Source organism: Coregonus clupeaformis, unplaced genomic scaffold (genome assembly GCF_020615455.1).
Source record: "Coregonus clupeaformis isolate EN_2021a unplaced genomic scaffold, ASM2061545v1 scaf1953, whole genome shotgun sequence".
NCBI lineage: Eukaryota > Metazoa > Chordata > Actinopteri > Salmoniformes > Salmonidae > Coregonus > Coregonus clupeaformis.
In genome coordinates, this window is record NW_025535407.1 from 47,018 (window position 1) to 70,000 (window position 22,983).

Sequence of the window (22,983 nt, forward strand, 5' to 3'; positions counted from 1 at the left end):
CACACCTTTACTAATCTCTACCAACTGACACCCACCCACACCTTTACTAATCTCTACCAACTGACACCACCCACACCTTTACTAATCTCTCTCTACCAACTGACACCACCCACACCTTTACTAATCTCTACCAACTGACACCACCCACACCTTTACTAATTTCTACCAACTGACACCCACCCACACCTTTACTAATCTCTACCAACTGACACCCACCCACACCTTTACTAATCTCTACCAACTGACACCACCCACACCTTTACTAATCTCTCTCTACCAACTGACACCACCCACACCTTTACTAATCTCTCTCTACCAACTGACACCACCCACACCTTTACTAATCTCTCTCTACCAACTGACACCACCCACACCTTTACTAATCTCTACCAACTGACACCACCCACACCTTTACTAATCTCTACCAACTGACACCACCCACACCTTTACTAATCTCTCTACCAACTGTGTGTCTGCATGTGCAGCGCGCATGTGTGTGTCTGTCAATGTGTGTGTGTTTGTTGACGAGGTCACAGTCTTACCCATGTCTCTCTGTATTTTCTTACAGTCCGCTGTGGTCTCTGATGGAGGTGAGTACAAAACTACCACTTTATACTCTCTATTTACTCTCTATCTATTTCCTTATTATACTATCTATTTACTCTATATCTATGTCCTTATTATACTGTCTATTTACTCTATTTCCTTATTATACTGTCTATTTACTCTATATCTATGTCCTTATTATACTCTCTATTTACTCTATATCTATGTCCTTATTATACTGTCTATTTACTCTATTTCCTTATTATACTGTCTATTTACTCTATATCTATGTCCTTATTATACTCTCTATTTACTATATATCTATGTCCTTATTATACTATCTATTTACTCTATATCTATGTCCTTATTATACTGTCTATTTACTCTGTATCTATGTCCTTATTATACTCTCTATTTACTCTATATCTATGTCCTTATTATACTATCTATTTACTCGATATCTATGTCCTTATTATACTGTCTATTTACTCTATATCTATGTCATTATTATACTGTCTATTTACTCTATATCTATGTCCTTATACTACCTATTTACTCTATATCTATGTCATTATTATACTGTCTATTTACTCTATATCTATGTCCTTATTATACTATCTATTTACTCATTATCTATGTCCTTATTATACTGTCTATTTACTCTATATCTATGTCCTTATTATACTATCTATTTACTCTATATCTATGTCCTTATTATACTGTCTATTTACTATATATCTATGTCCTTATTATACTATCTATTTACTCTATATCTATGTCCTTAATTTACTCTCCATTTACTCTATATCTATGTCCTTATTATACTATCTATTTACTCTATATCTATGTCCTATTATACTCTCTATTTACTCTATATCTATGTCCTTATTATACTCTCTATTTACTCTATATCTATGTCCTTATTATACTCTCTATTTACTCTATATCTATGTCCTTATTATACTCTATATTTACTCTATATCTATGTCCTTATTATACTCTCTATTTACTCTATATCTATGTCCTTATTATACTGTCTATTTACTCTATATCTATGTCCTTATTATACTATCTATTTACTCTATATCTATGTCCTTATTATACTATCTATTTACTCTATATCTATGTCCTTATTATACTGTCTATTTACTCTATATCCTTATTATGCTGTCTATTTACTCTATATCTATGTCCTTATTATACTGTATTTACTCTATATCTATGTCCTTATTATACTATCTATTTACTCTATATCTATGTCCTTATTATACTGTATTTACTCTATATCTATGTCCTTATTATACTATCTATTTACTCTATATCTATGTCCTTATTATACTGTCTATTTACTCTATATCTATGTCCTTATTATACTGTCTATTTACTCTATATCTATGTCCTTATTATACTGTCTATTTACTCTATATCTATGTCCTTATTATACTGTCTATTTACTCTATATCTATGTCCTTATTATACTATCTATTTACTCTATATCTATGTCCTTATTATACTGTCTATTTACTCTATATCCTTATTATACTGTCTATTTACTCTATATCTATGTCCTTATTATACTATCTATTTACTCTATATCTATGTCCTTATTATACTATCTATTTACTCTATATCTATGTCCTAGGTCTTCCATTTGAAGTTGTTGGCGCATGTTTTGAAGCATGTTGAGTCAAGACTGTCTTTCGTATTCATTACAATGGAGCAACAGGCTGTCGGTTCAGGCCACATTTAGTCCTCTCTCTCTGTGTGTGTGTCAAATCAAATGTATTGGTCACATACACGTGTTTAGCAGATGTTATTGCGGGTGTAGCGAAATGCTTGTGTGTGTATTTATGCCTGCTGTGCGTGCACATGTGTCGTTGGAAAGGGAGTGTAGAATTAATCAACCTATTGTAAAAGTGCTGCTGTGAAATGTCTTGCTTGGTTGGTTCTTTATAACAGTCATCCTACTGCCTTCCTCTCCGCTGTCCATTTCAGATGTCCCAATTAGCATGTGATAGCGTTAGCATAGCTTTTACAAAGGGATGCTATGCAATAGCATGTGCAAACGCTAGCAGCACGGTGTTCACATAGGCCTGCGTTAGCATGATGTGCTAACGTTATTGAAGCGCCTGTCGAGTCGGTGTTAGATCCCCTTGGTTGAACGCATAACAATGGCCCATTGGGAGGGGCTAGATGGCCGTGCTCGACCAAGATGGCGCCGGAGGAGATGGCTGAAGTTTTACGGCCCCCTAACCAATTGTGTTATTATGTGTGTTTTTTCACGTTATTTGTAATTTATTCTGTACATAATGTTTCTGCCACAGTCTCTTATGACCAAAAAAAGCTTCTGGATATCAGGACAGCGATTACTCACCTTGTATTGGACGAAGATTTTTTCTACAACAAGTCTGACACGAAGGATATCCTACAGACACCCGACAAGGCCTAAATCCCTGTCATTCGCATGAGAAAGAGACTGGGATATCGTGGATGTAGGTCGGGGTGACGAACCATCAAATAGGCAAAGAGTCAATACAGGACTAAGATTGAATCGTACTACACCGGCTCCGACGCTCGTCGGATGTGGCAGGGCTTGCAAACCATTACAGACTACAAAGGGAAGCACAGCCGCGAGCTGCCCAGTGACACGAGCCTACCAGATGAGCTAAATCACTTCTATGCTCGCTTCGAGGCAAGCAACACTGAAACATGCATGAGAGCATCAGCTGTTCCGGATGACTATGTGATCACGCTCTCCATAGCCAATGTGAGTAAGACTTTTAAGCAGGTCAACATTCACAAGGCCGCAGGGCCAGACGGATTACCAGGACGTGTACTCCGAGCATGCGCAGACCAACTGGCAAGTGTCTTCACTGACATTTTCAACATGTCCCTGACTGAGTCTGTAATACCAACATGTTTCAAGCAGACCACCATAGTCCCTGTGCCCAAGAAAACTAAGATAACCTGCCTAAATGACTACCGACTCGTAGCACTCACGTCTGTAGCCATGAAGTTCTTTGAAAGGCTGGTCATGGCTCACATCAACACCATTATCCCAGAAACCCTACACCCACTCCAATTTGCATACCGCTCCAACAGATCCACAGTTGATGCAATCTCTATCGCACTCCACACTGCCCTTTCCCACCTGGACAAGAGGAACACCTACGTGAGAATGCTATTTATTGCCTACAGCTCAGCATTAAACACCATAGTGCCCTCAAAGCTCATCACTAAGCTAAGGATCCTGGGACTAAACACCTCCCTCTGCAACTGGATCCTGAACTTCCTGACGGGCCGCCCCAGGTGGTAATGTTAAGGGTAGGTAACAACACATCTGCCACGCTGATCCTCAACGCGGGGGCCCCTCAGTGGTGCGTGCTTAGTTCCCTCCTGTACTCCCTGTTCACCCATGACTGCATGGCCAGGCACGACTCCAACACCATCATTAAGTTTGCCGACGATACAACAGTGGTAGGCCTGATCACCGACAATGATGAGACAGCCTATAGGGAGGAGGTCAGAGACCTGGCCATGTGGTGCAAGGATAACAACCTCTCCCTCAATGTGATCAAGTCAAAGGAGATGATTGTGGACTACAGGAAAAAAAGAGCATGCCCCCATTTTCATCGACGGGGCTGTAGTGGAACAGGTTGAGAGCTTCAAGTTCCTTGGTGACCACATCACTAACAAACTGTCATGGTTCAAACACACCAAGACATTCATGAAGAGGGCACGACAAAGCCTATTCCACCTCAGGAGACTGAAAAGATTTGGCATGGGTCCTCAGATTCTCAAAAAGTTCTACAGCTCCACCATCAAGAGCATCCAGACTGGTTGCATCACCGCCTGGTATGGCAACTGCTTGGCCTCCGACCGCAAGGCACTACAGAGGATAGTGCGTACGGCCCAGTACATCACTGGGGCCAAGCTTCCTGCCATCCAGGACCTCTATACCAGGCGGTGTCAGAGGAAGGCCCTAAAAATTGTCAAAGACTCCAGCCACCCTAGTCATAGACTGTTCTCCCTGCTACCGCACGGCAAGCGGTACCGGAGTGCCAAGTCTAGGTCCAAAAGGCTTCTTAACAGCTTCTACACCCAAGCCATAAGACTCCTGAACAGCTAATCATGGCTACCCGGACTATTTGCATTGTCCTCCACCCCACCCCACCCCCTCTTTTACGCTGCTGCTACTCTGTTTATTATCTATGCATAGTCACTTTAACTCTACCCACATGTACATATTACTTCAACTATCTCAACTAGCCGGTGCCCCAGCACATTGACTCTGCACCGGTACCCCCCTGTATATACAGCCTCCCTACTGTTATTTAATTTTACTGCTGCTCTTTCATTTATTTTTATCTTTTACTTTTCTATTTTTTACTTAACACTTACTTCTCTTAAATCTGCATTGTTGGTTAAGGGATAGTAAGTAAGCATTTCACTGTAAGGTCTACACCTGTTGTGTTCGGCGCATGTGGCAAATAAAATGTGATTTGATTTGAGGTGAGAGAATGTTCATCGGCAGGTTCTAAAAATCTTTCTCATTTGCGTAGCCTGTAGCCTGTAGCCTGTAGCCTGTATCCTGTAGCCTGTAACATATAGCCTGTCGCCTGTCGCCTGTAGCCTGTAACATATAGCCTGTCGCCTGTCGCCTGTAGCCTGTCGCCTGTAGGGAAACTGTTCTGTTGCTTATTCACATGACAACAGCCCAGCCCAACCACAACAGGAAATCAACATTAGGATACAGTATGGTTAGATATGTATATGTATTTATATGTGCATATATATATATATATATTTGCGAGAGAAATAAAGACATATGGGGGATTGGAAGTGATGCAGACAATTACATTGATGGAAGTTACAATCTATCTGCAATATTAAAGCTGATCTACCCCCCAAAAAAAATAAGATGTATGTGTCCATTTCCTCCTCATTAAAACGTCATGTTCCTGTTGTGTGTGTAGTGTGTAGTGTGTAGTGTGTGTGTGTGTGTGTGTGTGTGTGTGTGTGTGTGTGTGTGTGTGTGTGTGCTACCTGCCATCTATGGTTCCATTCTCTTCCATAGCGTTCAATTATTCACCAGCCAAAGGCCTGTGGGTGTGACGTCTGTATCCTTTTACCCATGAGAGGCCTGCAGGAGTGTGTGTGTGTGTGTGTGTGTGTGTGTGTGTGTGTGTGTGTGTGTGTGTGTGTGTGTGAGTGAGACACCCACTCTTTCAGTGAGCTGGATCATTGTCGTCAACAACCCTCCCTCTCCTTCCCTCATTCTCTCTCTCTTTCATTCTCTCTCTCCCTCTGAGTCGTTCTGTCTCTTCTTTGTGATGCGGTACAGTGGTCAGGTCTCTCTGGGGAGCCCCTCTCCGTGTGTGTGATGGGGAGTGGAGGCGTGTGTGTGTGTGTGTGAGGTCAGGGGGGAAGGAGAGTAGAGCAGTCTCTCAACCTGTTTATTACCTGCAAGCTTAAAGTGTTGGTCCTTCCTGCTTGGACGATCACTGGGATGTAAAAAAAATGCCACTTGAGGACTGACCAACTTGGTGTCAGATTACGGAGGGAACCGTCAGCAACATCCTTCGTGTTTTAGTACCAGGCCGCTGGTCTTTCCTCCTTGGTTGACTGTCTAGATGAGAACAGCTAACACTCGAGAGAATTCAGTCTGAATCGTTGTCAGACAACTACTGAGGACAACATCCTTCATGGGACTCACTGGCACGCTATGGTTCATTCTCCTTGGGTGACTTACTGATTTACTTAGGCCCATCCCTCCCCAGGGAGCATAGGTCATAGGTCATCGACGACTACTCTCCATCTGTTCTGGGCTGCCTTCTCAATCCTTGGATGACCTAGGACTGATTCAATCGGTTTTCGGGGTAACGTATCGGAGGGACCAGACGGCATCATTCCCAGGGACCGGTTCTGGTCCGAGGGCCAGGGGTTTGAGACACAGTGGATTAACTGTAGAGTATGGATGGAGGGAACTGGTTCCCCCTGAGAATGAGGTATCTGTCTCGTTGGCATCACACCGGCTCCTACCAGTTATACCCAGGTAAGACAGTAGTGGTACCAGCTACAACCAGGGAAGACAGTAGTGGTACCAGCTATACCCAGGTAAGACAGTAGTGGTACCAGCTATACCCAGGGAAGACAGTAGTGGTACCAGCTACAACCAGGTAAGACAGTAGTGGTACCAGTTATACCCAGGTAAGACAGTAGTGGTACCAGCTACAACCAGGGAAGACAGTAGTGGTACCAGCTACAACCAGGGAAGACAGTAGTGGTACCAGCTATACCCAGGGAAGACAGTAGTGGTACCAGCTATACCCAGGTAAGACAGTAGTGGTACCAGCTACAACCAGGGAAGACAGTAGTGGTACCAGCTATACCCAGGGAAGACAGTAGTGGTATCAGCTATACCCAGGGAAGACAGTAGTGGTACCAGCTATACCCAGGGAAGACAGTAGTGGTACCAGCTATACCCAGGTAAGACAGTAGTGGTACCAGCTACAACCAGGGAAGACAGTAGTGGTACCAGCTATACCCAGGGAAGACAGTAGTGGTACCAGCTACAACCAGGGAAGACAGTAGTGGTACCAGCTATACCCAGGGAAGACAGTAGTGGTACCAGCTATACCCAGGGAAGACAGTAGTGGTACCAGCTACAACCAGGGAAGACAGTAGTGGTACCAGTTATACCCAGACAGTAGTGGTACCAGCTACAACCAGGGAAGACAGTAGTGGTACCAGCTATACCCAGGTAAGACAGTAGTGGTACCAGCTACAACCAGGGAAGACAGTAGTGGTACCAGCTATACCCAGGTAAGACAGTATTGGTACCAGCTACAACCAGGGAAGACAGTAGTGGTACCAGCTATACCCAGGGAAGACAGTAGTGGTACCAGTTATACCCAGGGAAGACAGTAGTGGTACCAGTTATACCCAGGGAAGACAGTAGTGGTACCAGCTACAACCAGGGAAGACAGTAGTGGTACCAGTTATACCCAGGGAAGACAGTAGTGGTACCAGTTATACCCAGGGAAGACAGTAGTGGTACCAGCTATACCCAGGGAAGACAGTAGTGGTACCAGCTACAACCAGGGAAGACAGTAGTGGTACCAGCTACAACCAGGGAAGACAGTAGTGGTACCAGCTATACCCAGGGAAGACAGTAGTGGTACCAGCTATACCCAGGGAAGACAGTAGTGGTACCAGCTATACCCAGGGAAGACAGTAGTGGTACCAGCTATACCCAGGGGAAGACAGTAGTGGTACCAGCTACAACCAGGTAAGACAGTAGTGGTACCAGCTATACCCAGGGAAGACAGTAGTGGTACCAGCTATACCCAGGGAAGACAGTAGTGGTACCAGCTACAACCAGGTAAGACAGTAGTGGTACCAGCTATACCCAGGGAAGACAGTAGTGGTACCAGCTACAACCAGGGAAGACAGTAGTGGTACCAGCTACAACCAGGGAAGACAGTAGTGGTACCAGTTATACCCAGGGAAGACAGTAGTGGTACCAGCTATACCCAGGGAAGACAGTAGTGGTACCAGCTATACCCAGGTAAGACAGTAGTGGTACCAGCTACAACCAGGGAAGACATTAGTGGTACCAGCTACAACCAGGGAAGACAGTAGTGGTACCAGTTATACCCAGGGAAGACAGTAGTGGTACCAGCTATACCCAGGGAAGACAGTAGTGGTACCAGCTATACCCAGGGAAGACAGTAGTGGTACCAGCTACAACCAGGGAAGACAGTAGTGGTACCAGCTATACCCAGGTAAGACAGTAGTGGTACCAGCTATACCCAGGGAAGACAGTAGTGGTACCAGCTATACCCAGGGAAGACAGTAGTGGTACCAGCTACAACCAGGGAAGACAGTAGTGGTACCAGCTATACCCAGGTAAGACAGTAGTGGTACCAGCTATACCCAGGGAAGACAGTAGTGGTACCAGCTATACCCAGGGAAGACAGTAGTGGTACCAGCTATACCCAGGGAAGACAGTAGTGGTACCAGCTATACCCAGGGAAGACAGTAGTGGTACCAGCTACAACCAGGGAAGACAGTAGTGGTACCAGCTATACCCAGGGAAGACAGTAGTGGTACCAGCTACAACCAGGGAAGACAGTAGTGGTACCAGCTATACCCAGGGAAGACAGTAGTGGTACCAGTTATACCCAGGGAAGACAGTAGTGGTACCAGCTACAACCAGGGAAGACAGTAGTGGTACCAGCTATACCCAGGGGAAGACAGTAGTGGTACCAGTTATACCCAGGTAAGACAGTAGTGGTACCAGCTATACCCAGGGAAGACAGTAGTGGTACCAGCTACAACCAGGGAAGACAGTAGTGGTACCAGCTATACCCAGGGAAGACAGTAGTGGTACCAGCTATACCCAGGGAAGACAGTAGTGGTACCAGCTATACCCAGGGAAGACAGTAGTGGTACCAGTTATACCCAGGGAAGACAGTAGTGATAAGAGTGGATCATTGGAGAGGTATGACAGCAGGGGTAAGATTGGATGACTGGAAATGATATACAGGTTTGGGCTTTGATTACAAATACACTTGGCTTGCTATGGTTAGTTTTGTGCTGTTGTTATTCAACTTGGTTGTCATCCAGGTACAAGTACTAGGGTTGTGATTATGAATACATTCAACCTGGTTGCTCAGCTATTCTGATCTTCCTGGGTTTTGGCTCCAATCTAAATGGATGTCAGGTCGTTATGTTTTGTTGGGGAGGGACTGCTGTTCCACAGCAGGGGGTTTTCAACTCCGGTCCTTGATGCCCCAAAATATACACATTTTTGTTGTCGCCCCCCGGACAAACTCAACTGATTCAACTCATCGAGGGCTTGATGATTAGTTGACAAGTTGAATCAGGAATGCTTGTCAACAAAAATGTGTACTGTTGGGGAAAAACTGTTCTCTAGGATTCTGGAGCTACAGGAGGGAACCTCTCCAGGAACAGGATTGGAGTTAAAACCTACAGGAGGGTATCTCTCCAGGAACAGGGTTGGAGTTAAAACCTACAGGAGGGTCTCTCTCCAGGAACAGGGTTGGAGATAAAACCTACAGGAGGGTCTCTCTCCAGGAACAGGGTTGGAGTTAAAACCTACAGGAGGGTATCTCTCCAGGAACAGGGTTGGAGTTAATACCTACAGGAGGGTATCTCCAGGAACAGGGTTGGAGATAAAACCTACAGGAGGGTATCTCTCCAGGAACAGGGTTGGAGTTAAAACCTACATGAGGGTCTCTCTCCAGGAACAGGGTTGGAGTTAAAACCTACAGGAGGGTATCTCTCCAGGAACAGGGTTGGAGTTAAAACCTACAGGAGGGTATCTTTCCAGGAACAGGGTTGGAGTTAAAACCTACAGGAGGGTCTCTCTCCAGGAACAGGGTTGGAGTTAAAACCTACAGGAGGGTATCTCTCCAGGAACAGGGTTGGAGTTAATACCTACAGGAGGGTATCTCCAGGAACAGGGTTGGAGATAAAACCTACAGGAGGGTATCTCTCCAGGAACAGGGTTGGAGTTAAAACCTACATGAGGGTCTCTCTCCAGGAACAGGGTTGGAGTTAAAACCTACAGGAGGGTATCTCTCCAGGAACAGGGTTGGAGTTAAAACCTACAGGAGGGTATCTTTCCAGGAACAGGGTTGGAGTTAAAACCTACAGGAGGGTATCTCTCCAGGAACAGGGTTGGAGTTAAAACCTACAGGAGGGTATCTCTCCAGGAACAGGGTTGGAGTTAAAACCTACAGGAGGGTATCTCTCCAGGAACAGGGTTGGAGTTAAAACCTACAGGAGGGTACCTCTCCAGGAACAGGGTTGGAGTTAAAACCTACAGGAGGGTCTCTCTCCAGGAACAGGGTTGGAGTTAAAACCTACAGGAGGGTCTCTCCAGGAACAGGGTTGGAGTTAATACCTACAGGAGGGTCTCTCCAGGAACAGGGTTGGAGTTAAAACCTACAGGAGGGTATCTCTCCAGGAACAGGATTGGAGTTAAAACCTACAGGAGGGTATCTCTCCAGGAACAGGGTTGGAGTTAAAACCTACAGGAGGGTATCTTTCCAGGAACAGGGTTGGAGTTAAAACCTACAGGAGGGTATCTCTCCAGGAACAGGGTTGGAGTTAAAACCTACAGGAGGGTATCTCTCCAGGAACAGGGTTGGAGTTAAAACCTACAGGAGGGTATATCTCCAGGAACAGGGTTGGAGTTAAAACCTACAGGAGGGTATCTCTCCAGGAACAGGGTTGGAGTTAAAACCTACAGGAGGGTATCTCTCCAGGAACAGGGTTGGAGTTAAAACCTACAGGAGGGTATCTCTCCAGGAACAGGGTTGGAGTTAAAACCTACAGGAGGGTATCTCTCCAGGAACAGGGTTGGAGTTAAAACCTACAGGAGGGTACCTCTCCAGGAACAGGGTTGGACAGCCCTGTTCCCATGACTGTAGTGTTGTTGAACTATGAAGTTGACTGGCTGTGTTATGTTACGTTATCTTGTGTTGTGTTGGTGTAGTGAGAGAGTGTGTAGTGTGAGAGAGTGTAGTGTGAGAGTGTGTAGTGTGAGAGTGTGTAGTGTCAGAGTGTGTAGTGTGAGAGTGTGTAGTGAGAGTGTGTAGTGTGAGAGTGTGTAGTGTGAGAGTGTGTAGTGTGACAGTGTGTAGTGTGAGAGTGTGTGTAGTGTGAGAGAGTGTGTAGTGTGAGAGAGTGTAGTGTGAGAGAGTGTGTGTAGTGTGAGAGAGTGTAGTGTGAGAGAGTGTAGTGTGAGAGAGTGTAGTGAGAGAGTGTGTAGTGTCAGAGTGTGTAGTGTGAGAGTGTGTAGTGTGAGAGTGTGTAGTGTGAGAGTGTGTAGTGTGAGAGAGTGTAGTGTGAGAGAGTGTAGTGAGAGAGTGTGTAGTGTCAGAGTGTGTAGTGTGAGAGTGTGTAGTGTGAGAGTGTGTAGTGTGACAGTGTGTAGTGTGAGAGTGTGTGTAGTGTGAGAGAGTGTGTAGTGTGAGAGAGTGTAGTGTGAGAGAGTGTGTGTAGTGTGAGAGAGTGTAGTGTGAGAGTGTGTAGTGTGAGAGTGTGTAGTGTCAGAGTGTGTAGTGTGAGAGTGTGTAGTGAGAGTGTGTAGTGTGAGAGTGTGTAGTGTGAGAGTGTGTAGTGTGACAGTGTGTAGTGTGAGAGTGTGTGTAGTGTGAGAGAGTGTGTAGTGTGAGAGAGTGTAGTGTGAGAGAGTGTGTGTAGTGTGAGAGAGTGTAGTGTGAGAGAGTGTAGTGTGAGAGAGTGTAGTGAGAGAGTGTGTAGTGTCAGAGTGTGTAGTGTCAGAGTGTGTAGTGTGAGAGTGTGTAGTGTGAGAGTGTGTAGTGTGAGAGAGTGTAGTGTGAGAGAGTGTAGTGAGAGAGTGTGTAGTGTCAGAGTGTGTAGTGTGAGAGTGTGTAGTGTGAGAGAGTGTGTAGTGTGAGAGAGTGTGTAGTGTGAGAGAGTGTGTGTAGTGTGAGAGAGTGTGTGTAGTGTGAGAGAGTGTAGTGTGAGAGTGTGTAGTGTGAGTGTGTGTAGTGTGAGAGTGTGTAGTGTGAGAGTGTGTAGTGTGAGTGTGTGTAGTGTGAGAGAGTGTAGTGTGAGAGAGTGTAGTGAGAGAGTGTGTAGTGTCAGAGTGTGTAGTGTGAGAGTGTGTAGTGTGAGAGAGTGTGTAGTGTGAGAGAGTGTGTAGTGTGAGAGAGTGTGTAGTGTGAGAGAGTGTAGTGAGAGAGTGTGTAGTGTGAGAGTGTGTGTAGTGTGAGAGTGTGTAGTGTGAGAGTGTGTAGTGAGAGAGTGTGTAGTGTGAGAGAGTGTAGTGAGAGAGTGTGTAGTGTGAGAGTGTGTGTAGTGTGAGAGTGTGTAGTGTGAGAGTGTGTAGTGTGAGAGTGTGTAGTGTCAGAGTGTGTAGTGTGAGAGTGTGTAGTGTGAGAGTGTGTAGTGTGAGTGTGTGTAGTGTGAGAGAGTGTAGTGTGACAGTGTGTAGTGAGAGAGTGTGTAGTGTGAGAGTGTGTAGTGTGACAGTGTGTAGTGTGAGAGAGTGTGTGTAGTGTGAGAGAGTGTAGTGAGAGAGTGTGTAGTGTGAGAGTGTGTGTAGTGTGAGAGTGTGTAGTGTGAGAGTGTGTAGTGTGAGAGTGTGTAGTGTGAGAGTGTGTGTAGTGTGAGAGAGTGTAGTGAGAGAGTGTGTAGTGTCAGAGTGTGTAGTGTGAGAGTGTGTAGTGTGAGGTGTGTAGTGTGAGAGTGTGTAGTGTGAGAGTGTGAGTGAGAGTGTGTAGTGTGAGAGTGTGTGTAGTGTGAGAGAGTGTAGTGTGAGAGAGTGTAGTGTGAGAGAGTGTAGTGTGAGAGAGTGTAGTGAGAGAGTGTGTAGTGTGAGAGTGTGTAGTGTGAGTGTGTGTAGTGTGAGAGTGTGTAGTGTGAGAGAGTGTAGTGAGAGAGTGTGTAGTGTGAGAGAGTGTAGTGAGAGAGTGTGTAGTGTGAGAGTGTGTAGTGTGAGAGTGTGTAGTGTGAGAGAGTGTGTAGTGTGAGAGTGTGTAGTGAGAGAGTGTGTAGTGTGAGAGAGTGTAGTGAGAGAGTGTGTAGTGAGAGAGTGTGTAGTGTGAGAGAGTGTAGTGAGAGTGTGTGTAGTGTGAGAGAGTGTAGTGTGAGAGTGTGTAGTGAGAGAGTGTGTAGTGTGAGAGTGTGTAGTGAGAGAGTGTGTAGTGTGAGAGTGTGTAGTGTGAGAGAGTGTAGTGAGAGAGTGTGTAGTGTGAGAGAGTGTGTAGTGAGAGAGTGTGTAGTGTGAGAGTGTGTAGTGAGAGAGTGTGTAGTGTGAGAGTGTGTAGTGTGAGAGAGTGTAGTGAGAGAGTGTGTAGTGTGTGAGAGTGTGTAGTGAGAGAGTGTGTAGTGTGAGTGTGTGTAGTGAGAGAGTGTGTAGTGTGAGAGTGTGTAGTGAGAGAGTGTGTAGTGTGAGAGTGTGTAGTGAGAGAGTGTGTAGTGTGAGAGTGTGTAGTGTGAGAGAGTGTAGTGAGAGAGTGTGTAGTGTGAGAGAGTGTGTAGTGTGAGTGTGTGTAGTGAGAGAGTGTGTAGTGTGAGAGTGTGTAGTGAGAGAGTGTGTAGTGTGAGAGTGTGTAGTGAGAGAGTGTGTAGTGTGAGAGAGAGTGTAGTGTGAGAGAGTGTAGTGAGAGTGTGTGTAGTGTGAGAGAGTGTAGTGTGAGAGTGTGTAGTGAGAGAGTGTGTAGTGTGAGAGAGTGTAGTGAGAGAGTGTGTAGTGTGAGAGTGTGTAGTGTGAGAGAGTGTAGTGAGAGAGTGTGTAGTGTGAGAGAGTGTGTAGTGTGAGTGTGTGTAGTGAGAGAGTGTGAGAGTGTGTAGTGAGAGAGTGTGTAGTGTGAGAGAGTGTAGTGAGAGAGTGTGTAGTGTGAGAGAGTGTGTAGTGTGAGAGTGTGTAGTGTGACAGTGTGTAGTGTGAGAGTGTGTGTAGTGTGAGAGTGTGTAGTGAGAGAGTGTGTAGTGTGAGAGTGTGTAGTGTCAGAGTGTGTAGTGTGAGAGAGAGTGTAGTGTGAGAGTGTGTAGTGTGAGAGTGTAGTGTGAGAGAGTGTGTAGTGTGACAGTGTGTAGTGTGACAGTGTGTAGTGTGACAGTGTGTAGTGTGAGAGAGTATGATAGTATGTGGTGACATTGTCACCAGCAAAGCACACACACACAGAGTACCAGTCAAAAGTTTGGACACACCTACTCATTCAAGGGTTTTTCTTTATTTTTTACATTGTAGAATAATAGTGAAGAGATCAAAACTATGAAATAACACATATGGAATCATATAGGAACCAAAAAGTGATAAACAAATCAAAATATATTTTATATTTGAGATTCTTCAAATAGCCACCCTTTGCTATGATGACAGCTTTGCACACTCTTGGCATTCTCTCAACCAGCTTCACCTGGAATGCTTTTCCAACAGTCTTGAAGGAGTTCCCACATACGCTGAGGACTTGTTGGCTGCTTTTCCTTCACTCTGCCGTCCGACTCATCCCAAACCATCTCAATTGGGTTGAGGTCAGGGGATTGTGGAGGCCAGGTCATCTGATGCAGCACTCCATCACGCTCCTTCTTCGGAAAATAGCCCTTACACAGCCTGGAGGTGTGTTGGGTCATTGTCCTGTTGAAAAACAAATGATAGTCCCACTAAGCCCAAACCAGATGGGATGGCGTATCGCTGCAGAATGCTGTGGTAGCCATGCTGGTTAAGTGTGCCTTGAATTCGGAATAAATCACAGACAGTGTCACCAGAAAAGCACCCCCACACCATAACACCTCCTCCTCCATGCTTTACGGTGGGAACAACACATGCGGAGGTCATCTGTTCACCCACACCTCGTCTCACAAAGACACGGCGGTTGTCCAAATTTGGACTCCAGACCAAAGGACAAATTTCCACCGGTCTAATGTCCATTGCTTGTGTTTCTTGGTCCAAGCAGGTCTCTTCTTATTATTGGTGTCCTTTAGTAGTGGTTTCTTTGCAGCAATTCAACCATGAAGGCCTGATTCACACAGTCCCCTCTGAACAGTTGATGTTAAGATGTGTCTGTGACTTGAACTCTGTGAAACATTTATTTGGGCTGCAATTTCTGAGGCTGGTAACTCTAATGAACTTATCCTCTACAGCAGAGGTAACTCTGGGTCTTCCATTCCTGTGGGGGTCCTCATGAGAGCCAGTTTCATCATAGCGCTTGATGGGTTTTGCGACTGCACTTGAAGAAACTTTAAAAGTTCTTGAAATGTTCTGTATCGACTGACCTTCATGTCTTAAAGTAATGATGGACTGTCGTTTCTCTTTGCTTTTCGAGCTGTTCTTGCCATAATATGGACTTGATTGGCTCAAACGCATTAAAAAGGAAAGAAATTCCACAAATTAACTTTTAAGAAGGCACACCTGTTAAGTTAAATGCATTCCAGGTGACTACCTCATGAAGCTGGTTGAGAGAATGCCAAGAGTGTCATCAAGGCAAAGGGTGGCTATTTGAAGAATCTCAAATATAAAATATATTTTGATTTGTTTAACACGTTTTTGGTTACTACATGATTCCATATGTGTTATTTCATAGTTTTGATGTCTTCACTATTATTCTACAATGTAGAAAATAGTAAAAATAAAGAAAAACCCTTCAATGAGTAGGTGTGTCCAAACTTTTGACTGGATGGGTGTATAGATGGGTGCTGGGCTGTGGCAACGTATGTTAACGCATGTGCGTGTGCGCGCGTCTGGGCATGCATACGTACGTTAACCTGAGTGTGTTTCTCTCTCCAGAGCTGAACAGTGTAGACCTACAGGGCTGTGGTAGTGACAAGAGTTTGAACAGTAATGTGTTAACGTCTCTCTCTCTCTCTCTCTCTCTCTCTCTCTCTCTCTCTCTCTCTCTCTCTCTCTGCCTCTCTCTCTCTCTCTCTGCCTCTCTCTCTCTGCCTCTCTCTCTGTCTCTCTCTCTCTCTCTCTCTCTCTCTCTCGCTCTCCGTCTCGCTCTCTCTGTCTCGCTCTCTCTCTCTGTCTCGCTCTCTCTCTCTCTCTCTCTCTCTGCCTCTCTCTCTCTCTGCCTCTCTCTCTCTCTCTCTCTCTCTCTCTCTCTCTCTCTCTCTCTGTCTCGTCTCTCGTCTCTCTCTCTCTCTCTCTCTCTCTCTCTCTCTCTCTCTCTCTCTCTCTCTCTCTCTCTCTCTCTCTCTCTCTCTCTCTCTCTCTCTCTCTCTCTCTCTCTCTCTCTCTCTCTCTCTCTCTCCCCCCCTCAGAGTTGAACAGTGTAGACCTTCAGGGCTGTGGTAGTGACAACAGTTTGAACAGTAATGCCAGTCTACCCAGTGTCCAGTGCCATCGGCGCCACACAGAGAGACGTGTGGCCAGCTGGGCGGTCTGCTTTGAGAGACTACTGCAGGACCCGCTCGGAGTCAGATACTTCTCAGTATGTAACACACACACACACACGTGTCTACACACACTCACACACGTCTACACACACACACACACACACACGTGTACACAGACACACACACACGTGTACACACACACACACACACACGTGCATGGCTATCCACACACGGTGCCAGTCGTACACACACAGACATGAGGACACACACACTTGATACCTCTGATGCATCTCGGGAAAGCGATACACACACACACACTGTTACACAGACGTATGAACAAAAGCTCAGCTTCAAGACCCAAACTGATCTGGTCTGTCTCTCTGTGTTCTGACCCGTTAGGAGTTTCTGAAAAAGGAGTTTAGTGAGGAGAATATTGTGTTCTGGCAGGCCTGTGAGTTCTTCAGCCACGTCCCTGAGAACGACAAGAAACAGGTCAGAGGAGAACATTCTATTCTACTTAGTTATTTTAAATTATTTGACCTGCACAATGCGCATCAATTAACATTTCTGTAAGTGTGCCGGATTGAAATAGCGAACTGTGCATTTTAATGCGTGTTACTTGTAAAGGTATTGTATTGAATGTCAGTGGAACACGAGATGGTTCAAAAGGTGCTTTTTGGAAACGTAAAGGGTTCTTTGGCTGTCCCCAGAGGACGACTCTTTTTGGTTCAAAGTAGATCCCTTAAGGGTTAAACCTGGAACCAAAAAAGGGTTCTACCTGGATCCAAAAATAGTTATCCTATGGGGAGAGCCGAAATAAAACCCATTTTGGAAGCCTTTGTGATGAGACAGTGTTTGAGATTATGACAGTGAATATGGAATGTAACTGTTGTAACTGACTGCAATATGAAGAGCCCTTAAAGTTGATGTATATCTCCCTTTATCCTATCTTCCCTCATCCTCCCTCCCTCCTCCCGCCTCTCCCTCCTTCTTCCCCCTCCCTCCTTCCTCCCCCTCCCCTCTCACTCCCCCTCCCCTCCCCCCTCCCCCTCCCCCTCCCCTCCCCCCACCCCCTCCTCCTCTCCCTCCTCCCTCCCCCTCCTTCTTCCCCCCCTTCCTCCTTCCTCTCTCTCCCTCCTTCTTCCCCATCCCCTCCCCTCTCACTCCCCCTCCCCCTCCCTCCCCCACCCCCCCTCTCCCTCCTCCCTCCCCCTCTCCCTCCTTCTTCCCCCTTCCTCCTTCCTCTCCCTCCCCCCTTCCTCCTCTCCCACCCCCTCTCCCTCCTCCCTCTTCCTTCTCCCCCCAAACCCTCTCCTCCCCCCTCCTCCTCCAGTTATCCCAGAGAGCTAGAGAGATCTATAACAGTTATTTGTCCAGTAAGGCCACTACACCGGTCAACATTGACAGTCAGGCCCAGCTGGCAGACGATATACTCAACGCGCTCCCAGACCGGACATGTTTAAGGAACAACAACTACAGGTAGGAACAACACACACACACACAATACACACACACACACACACACACACATAGGTACGTCGATGCGTGTACACACACACACACACACACACACACACTCAGTGTCCCAACCAGATAAAACATAAAACTGAAACCATCATGTAGATTCTAGCAGTAGTCTCCGATGCTAACCTCAGCATATAGTTTCCTACCCATTCCCACTAGCATTAGCGTTAGCGCTGAGAGAGTGAATGTATTTATCCATAGGGTTAATAGAGATGAAAAGATGTTAGCAGCAGCATCAGGCACCACCTGACCTGGGCCTTTTATTCATAAAGAGTGCTGATCTAGGACCAGGTCCCCCCCGTCCATGTAATCTGATTCATCGTGATCTAAATGACCAAACTGATCCTAGAGCAGTCCTACTCTCTGAAGAGTGTTTGTGAATACAGGCCCCTGAAGAGATGAGATGGTTAGACACTGATAACAGAGCAGTCACCAGACGGCTAAACTAGAACCACCAGAGGTACAATTCACACAGACACACACACACACACACATACACACACACACACACACACACACACAGACAGATTGAAGACACACACACACACATACACACACACACATACACACACACACACACACACACACGCACACACACACACACACACAGACAGATTGAAGACACACACACACACACACACACACTCACAGGCTTGTTTAACAACAGTCCCAGGTGTGGGTTGTCCTCCAGTCATGCGTTCACTCCAGGGATCAGACGGAGACGTGAACTATGGTACGTCTGTCTGTCTGAGCTATCTAACATTATCTTTGGGGTAACAATAATGTTTCAGTGGCATAAAGATGTTAGAGTTCAGATGTGACATCATTGTTTTTTGCACTATCGATAGTCACACCTCTACCTCAACATGGGTTCAATGGCCCAATAAATCAGCACAATCCACTTTGTCGTTTTTTTTTCTTCCTAATTGCCGCCGTTTTGAGGCTAGAGTTGGGATAATGTATACTGTGGTAATGACGACACAGAAAATAGTAACCGAGAAGTTACATTACAGAGAACCTAACCAAACCAGTAAGTTGTGGCATCTTTTATGCTCCTCCGCTGTTCAGTCGATTTTAAAGTGAATTCCGAATTCAGTTCATGAGTTGGAAAAAAAATAATCCTCGCTCATAGGTCTGCATGTGTAGTTTTCGTCAAATCTTCCAATGACGTTGTTGACAAGTTAGGATTTCAGCCATAGAAAATAATTACAAATTCTCTATTTGATGAAATTGGAGTCGACCCCCCTAACCCCAGTGTCTCCTGTAGGGGTAGGACATGGCTGTCTGCTAGCTAGCTAGGCTAGTTGGAGAAAAGGTACCGTCTGCTAGCTAGCTAGGCTAGTTGGAGAAAAGGTACCGTCTGCTAGCTTTGCTAGGCTAGTTGGAGAAAAGGTACCGTCTGCTAGCTTTGCTAGGCTAGTTGGAGAAAAGGTACTGTCTGCTAGCTAGCTAGGCTAGTTGGAGAAAAGGTACCGTCTGCTAGCTAGCTAGGCTAGTTGGAGAAAAGGTACCGTCTGCTAGCTAGCTAGGCTAGTTGGAGAAAAGGTACCGTCTGCTAGCTTTGCTAGGCTAGTTGGAGAAAAGGTACCGTCTGCTAGCTAGCTAGGCTAGTTGGAGAAAAGGTACCGTCTGCTAGCTAGCTAGGCTAGTTGGAGAAAAGGTACCGTCTGCTAGCTAGCTAGGCTAGTTGGAGAAAAGGTACCGTCTGCTAGCTTTGCTAGGCTAGTTGGAGAAAAGGTACCGTCTGCTAGCTTTGCTAGGCTAGTTGGAGAAAAGGTACTGTCTGCTAGCTAGCTAGGCTAGTTGGAGAAAAGGTACTGTCTGCTAGCTAGCTAGGCTAGTTGGAGAAAAGGTACCGTCTGCTAGCTAGCTAGGCTAGTTGGAGAAAGGTACCGTCTGCTAGCTTTGCTAGGCTAGTTGGAGAAAAGGTACTGTCTGCTAGCTAGCTAGGCTAGTTGGAGAAAAGGTACCGTCTGCTAGCTAGCTAGGCTAGTTGGAGAAAAGGTACCGTCTGCTAGCTTTGCTAGGCTAGTTGGAGAAAAGGTACCGTCTGCTAGCTAGCTAGGCTAGTTGGAGAAAAGGTACTGCGTTAGTTAGCTGATGTCATTTCTACAGGTTGATGTTATGTTAACCCCCGACTCTCTCTCTACCTTTCTCCTCCTCTCTCTACCTTTCTCCTCCTCTCCCTACCTTTCTCTCCTCGCCTTCCCTCGCTCCCCCCCTCCCTCCCCCCAGATCTTCAACCTGATGAAGTTTGACAGCTATACTGCTTTCCTGGAAGTCCCTCCTGTATCAGGAATGTATGTTGGCGGAGGTGGAAGGGAGGCCTCTACCAGACCCCTGCCATATACCCAGCTCTCCTACCTCCAAACACAGCACCGGGTCAGATAGATCCACACCCAAGAAGGTAACACACACACACAGACACACACACACACACACACACACACACAGACACACACACAGACACACAGACACACACACACAGACACACACACACACACACACACACACACACACACTTATAGTACCCTCAGTAGTAGGAACCTCTGCTGTCTACTATTAAAGCTTCGGTTCCCATCAGATACAGGACACATTGTATAAAACCAGTAGAGTCTGGAGAGCAAAGTTGTTTAGACTTAACTGTCTGTGGAATATCCAATAAAAATGTCATGTTAATGGTTCTATGATTAAACCCTTTATAAAAGGAGAATGGAAAATCGTGGAGAAAAAAAAACAGGCGTGCTTTTGAATTCAAACTTTTAGTTTTGACAATGTAAGTTCAGAACCAGTTGCTCTCATACCAGTCACATGTTGTTTGTGGAAATCTATCCATCTAGTTATCAATCAATCCATCCACCCCATCCATCTATTTATCAATCCACTCATCCATCCATCCATCCATCAATCCAACCATCCACCCACCCATCTGCACTGTTTCTTTTTTCAGGAGGACAAGAAGACTAAGTCGGGCCGTTCTCTGAACGAGGACAGAGAGAGGGATGAGTGCGGAGGTGATAAGAAGAAAGGAATGTTCTTTTCCTGGTCACGGAACCGGAGCTTCGGGAAAGGACCCAAGAAACGGGATCTGGCTGACATCAACTACAGTGAGTGGTTCAAGAAAAGACTTTGACGTTTTCTGAAATTTGGTCATGTGATTCTGTGTTTGGGACCTATGGAGTTAGTGAGCGAGTGGTCTGGGAAAATGGGAATGGTTGGACGTTTTTTGGGGGGATTTTAAAAACAGTTGGTGGAGTAGTAAAGACAATGTCTGAGGTACACTACATATACAGCAGTATGTGGACACCCCTTCAAATGAGTGGATTCGGCTATTTCAGGTGTATCAAATCAAGCACACAGCCATGCAATCTCCATAGACAAACATTGGCAGTAGAATAGCCTTACCGAAGAGCTCAGTGACTTTCAACGTGGCACCGTCAAAGGATGCCACCTTTCAGTTTGTCAAATTTCTGCCCTGCTAGAGCTGCCCCGGTCAACTGTTAGTGCTGTTATTGTGAAGTGGAAACGTCCACGAGCAACAACGGCTCAGCCGCGAAGTGGTAGCTCACAAGCCCACAGAACGGGACTTCTGAGTGCTGAAGCGCGTAGCGCGCAACACTCACTAATGAGTTCCAAACTGCCTCTGGAAGCAACATCAGCACAATAACTGTTCGTCAGGAGCTTCATGAAATGGGTTTCCATGGCCGAGCAGCCGCACACAAGCCTAAGATCACCATGCGCAATTCCAAGTGTCGGCTGGAGTGGTGTAAAGCTCGCCGCCATTGCACTCTGGAGCAGTGGAAACGCGTTCTCTGAAGTGATTAATCACGCTTCACCATTTGGCAGTCCGACAGACTAATCTGTGTTTGGTGGATGCCAGGATAATGCTACCTGCCCAAATGCATAGTGCCAACTGTAAAGTTTGGTGGAGGAAGAATAATGGTGTGGGGCTGTTTTTCATGGTTCGGGCTAGGCTCCTTAGTTCCAGTGAAGGGAAATCTTACGCTACAGCATGCAATTACATTCTAGACGATTCTGTGCTTCCAACTTTGTGGCAACAGTTTGGGGAAGGCCCTTTCCTGTTTCAGCATGACAATGCCCCCGTGCACGAGCGAGGTCCATACAGAAATGGTTTGTTGAGATCGGTGTGGAAGAACTTGACTGGCCTGCACAGAGCCCTGACCTCAACCCCATCGAACACCTTTGGGATGAATTGGAACGCCGACTGCGAGCCAGCCTAATCGTCCAACATCAGTGCCCGACCTCACTAATGCTCTTGTGGCTGAATGGAAGCAAGTCCCCACAGCAATGTTCCAACATCTAGTGGAAAGCCTTCCCAGAAGAGTGGAGGCTGTTATAGCAGCAAAGGGGGGATCAACTCCATATTAATGTCCATGATTTTGGAACGAGATGTTCGACGAGCAGGTGTCCACATACTTTTGGTCATAAAGTGTAGTGTTCATAAACTTTGCATCTTCTCTTAAAGTAGGTGCAAATTTAGACGTATTTACATATATCCTTGATCTACAGTGCTTTCAGAAAGTATTCACACCCCTTGACTTTTTGGGATCAAAATCGATTTAATTGTCTTATATTTTTATTTATTTTTATTTTTTATCCACACAAAATACTTTGTAATGTCAAAGTGGAAGAAAATAATCTTAATTTTTAAAAAGATGAATGAAAAATAAAAACAAATATCTTGATTAGATAAGTATTCACACCCCTGAGTCAATACATGTTAGAATCACATTTGGCAGCGATTACAGCTGGGAGTCTTTCTGGGTAAGTCTCTAAGAGCTTTGCACACCTGGATTGGACAATATTAGCCCATTATTAGTATTTAAATTCTTCAAGCTCTGTCAAGTTGGTTGTTCGTCTTTGCTAGACCAACATTTTCAAGTCTTGCCATAGATTTTCAAGTAGATTTAAGTCAACACTGTAACTAGGCAACTCAGGAACATTCAATGTCGTCTTGGTAACCAACTTACGTTATTGTCCTGTTGAAAGGTGAATTTGTCTCCCGGTGTTGGAAAGCAGACTGAAAGCAGGTTTTCTTCTAGGATTCTGCCT

The 22,983-nt window shown here is 45.6% G+C and overlaps 1 pseudogene; it reads left to right on the forward strand.

Annotated features, from left to right (window-relative positions):
• LOC123487977 overlaps positions 1-22,983 on the forward strand; it is a 63,965-nt pseudogene that overhangs the window by 18,646 nt on the left and 22,336 nt on the right.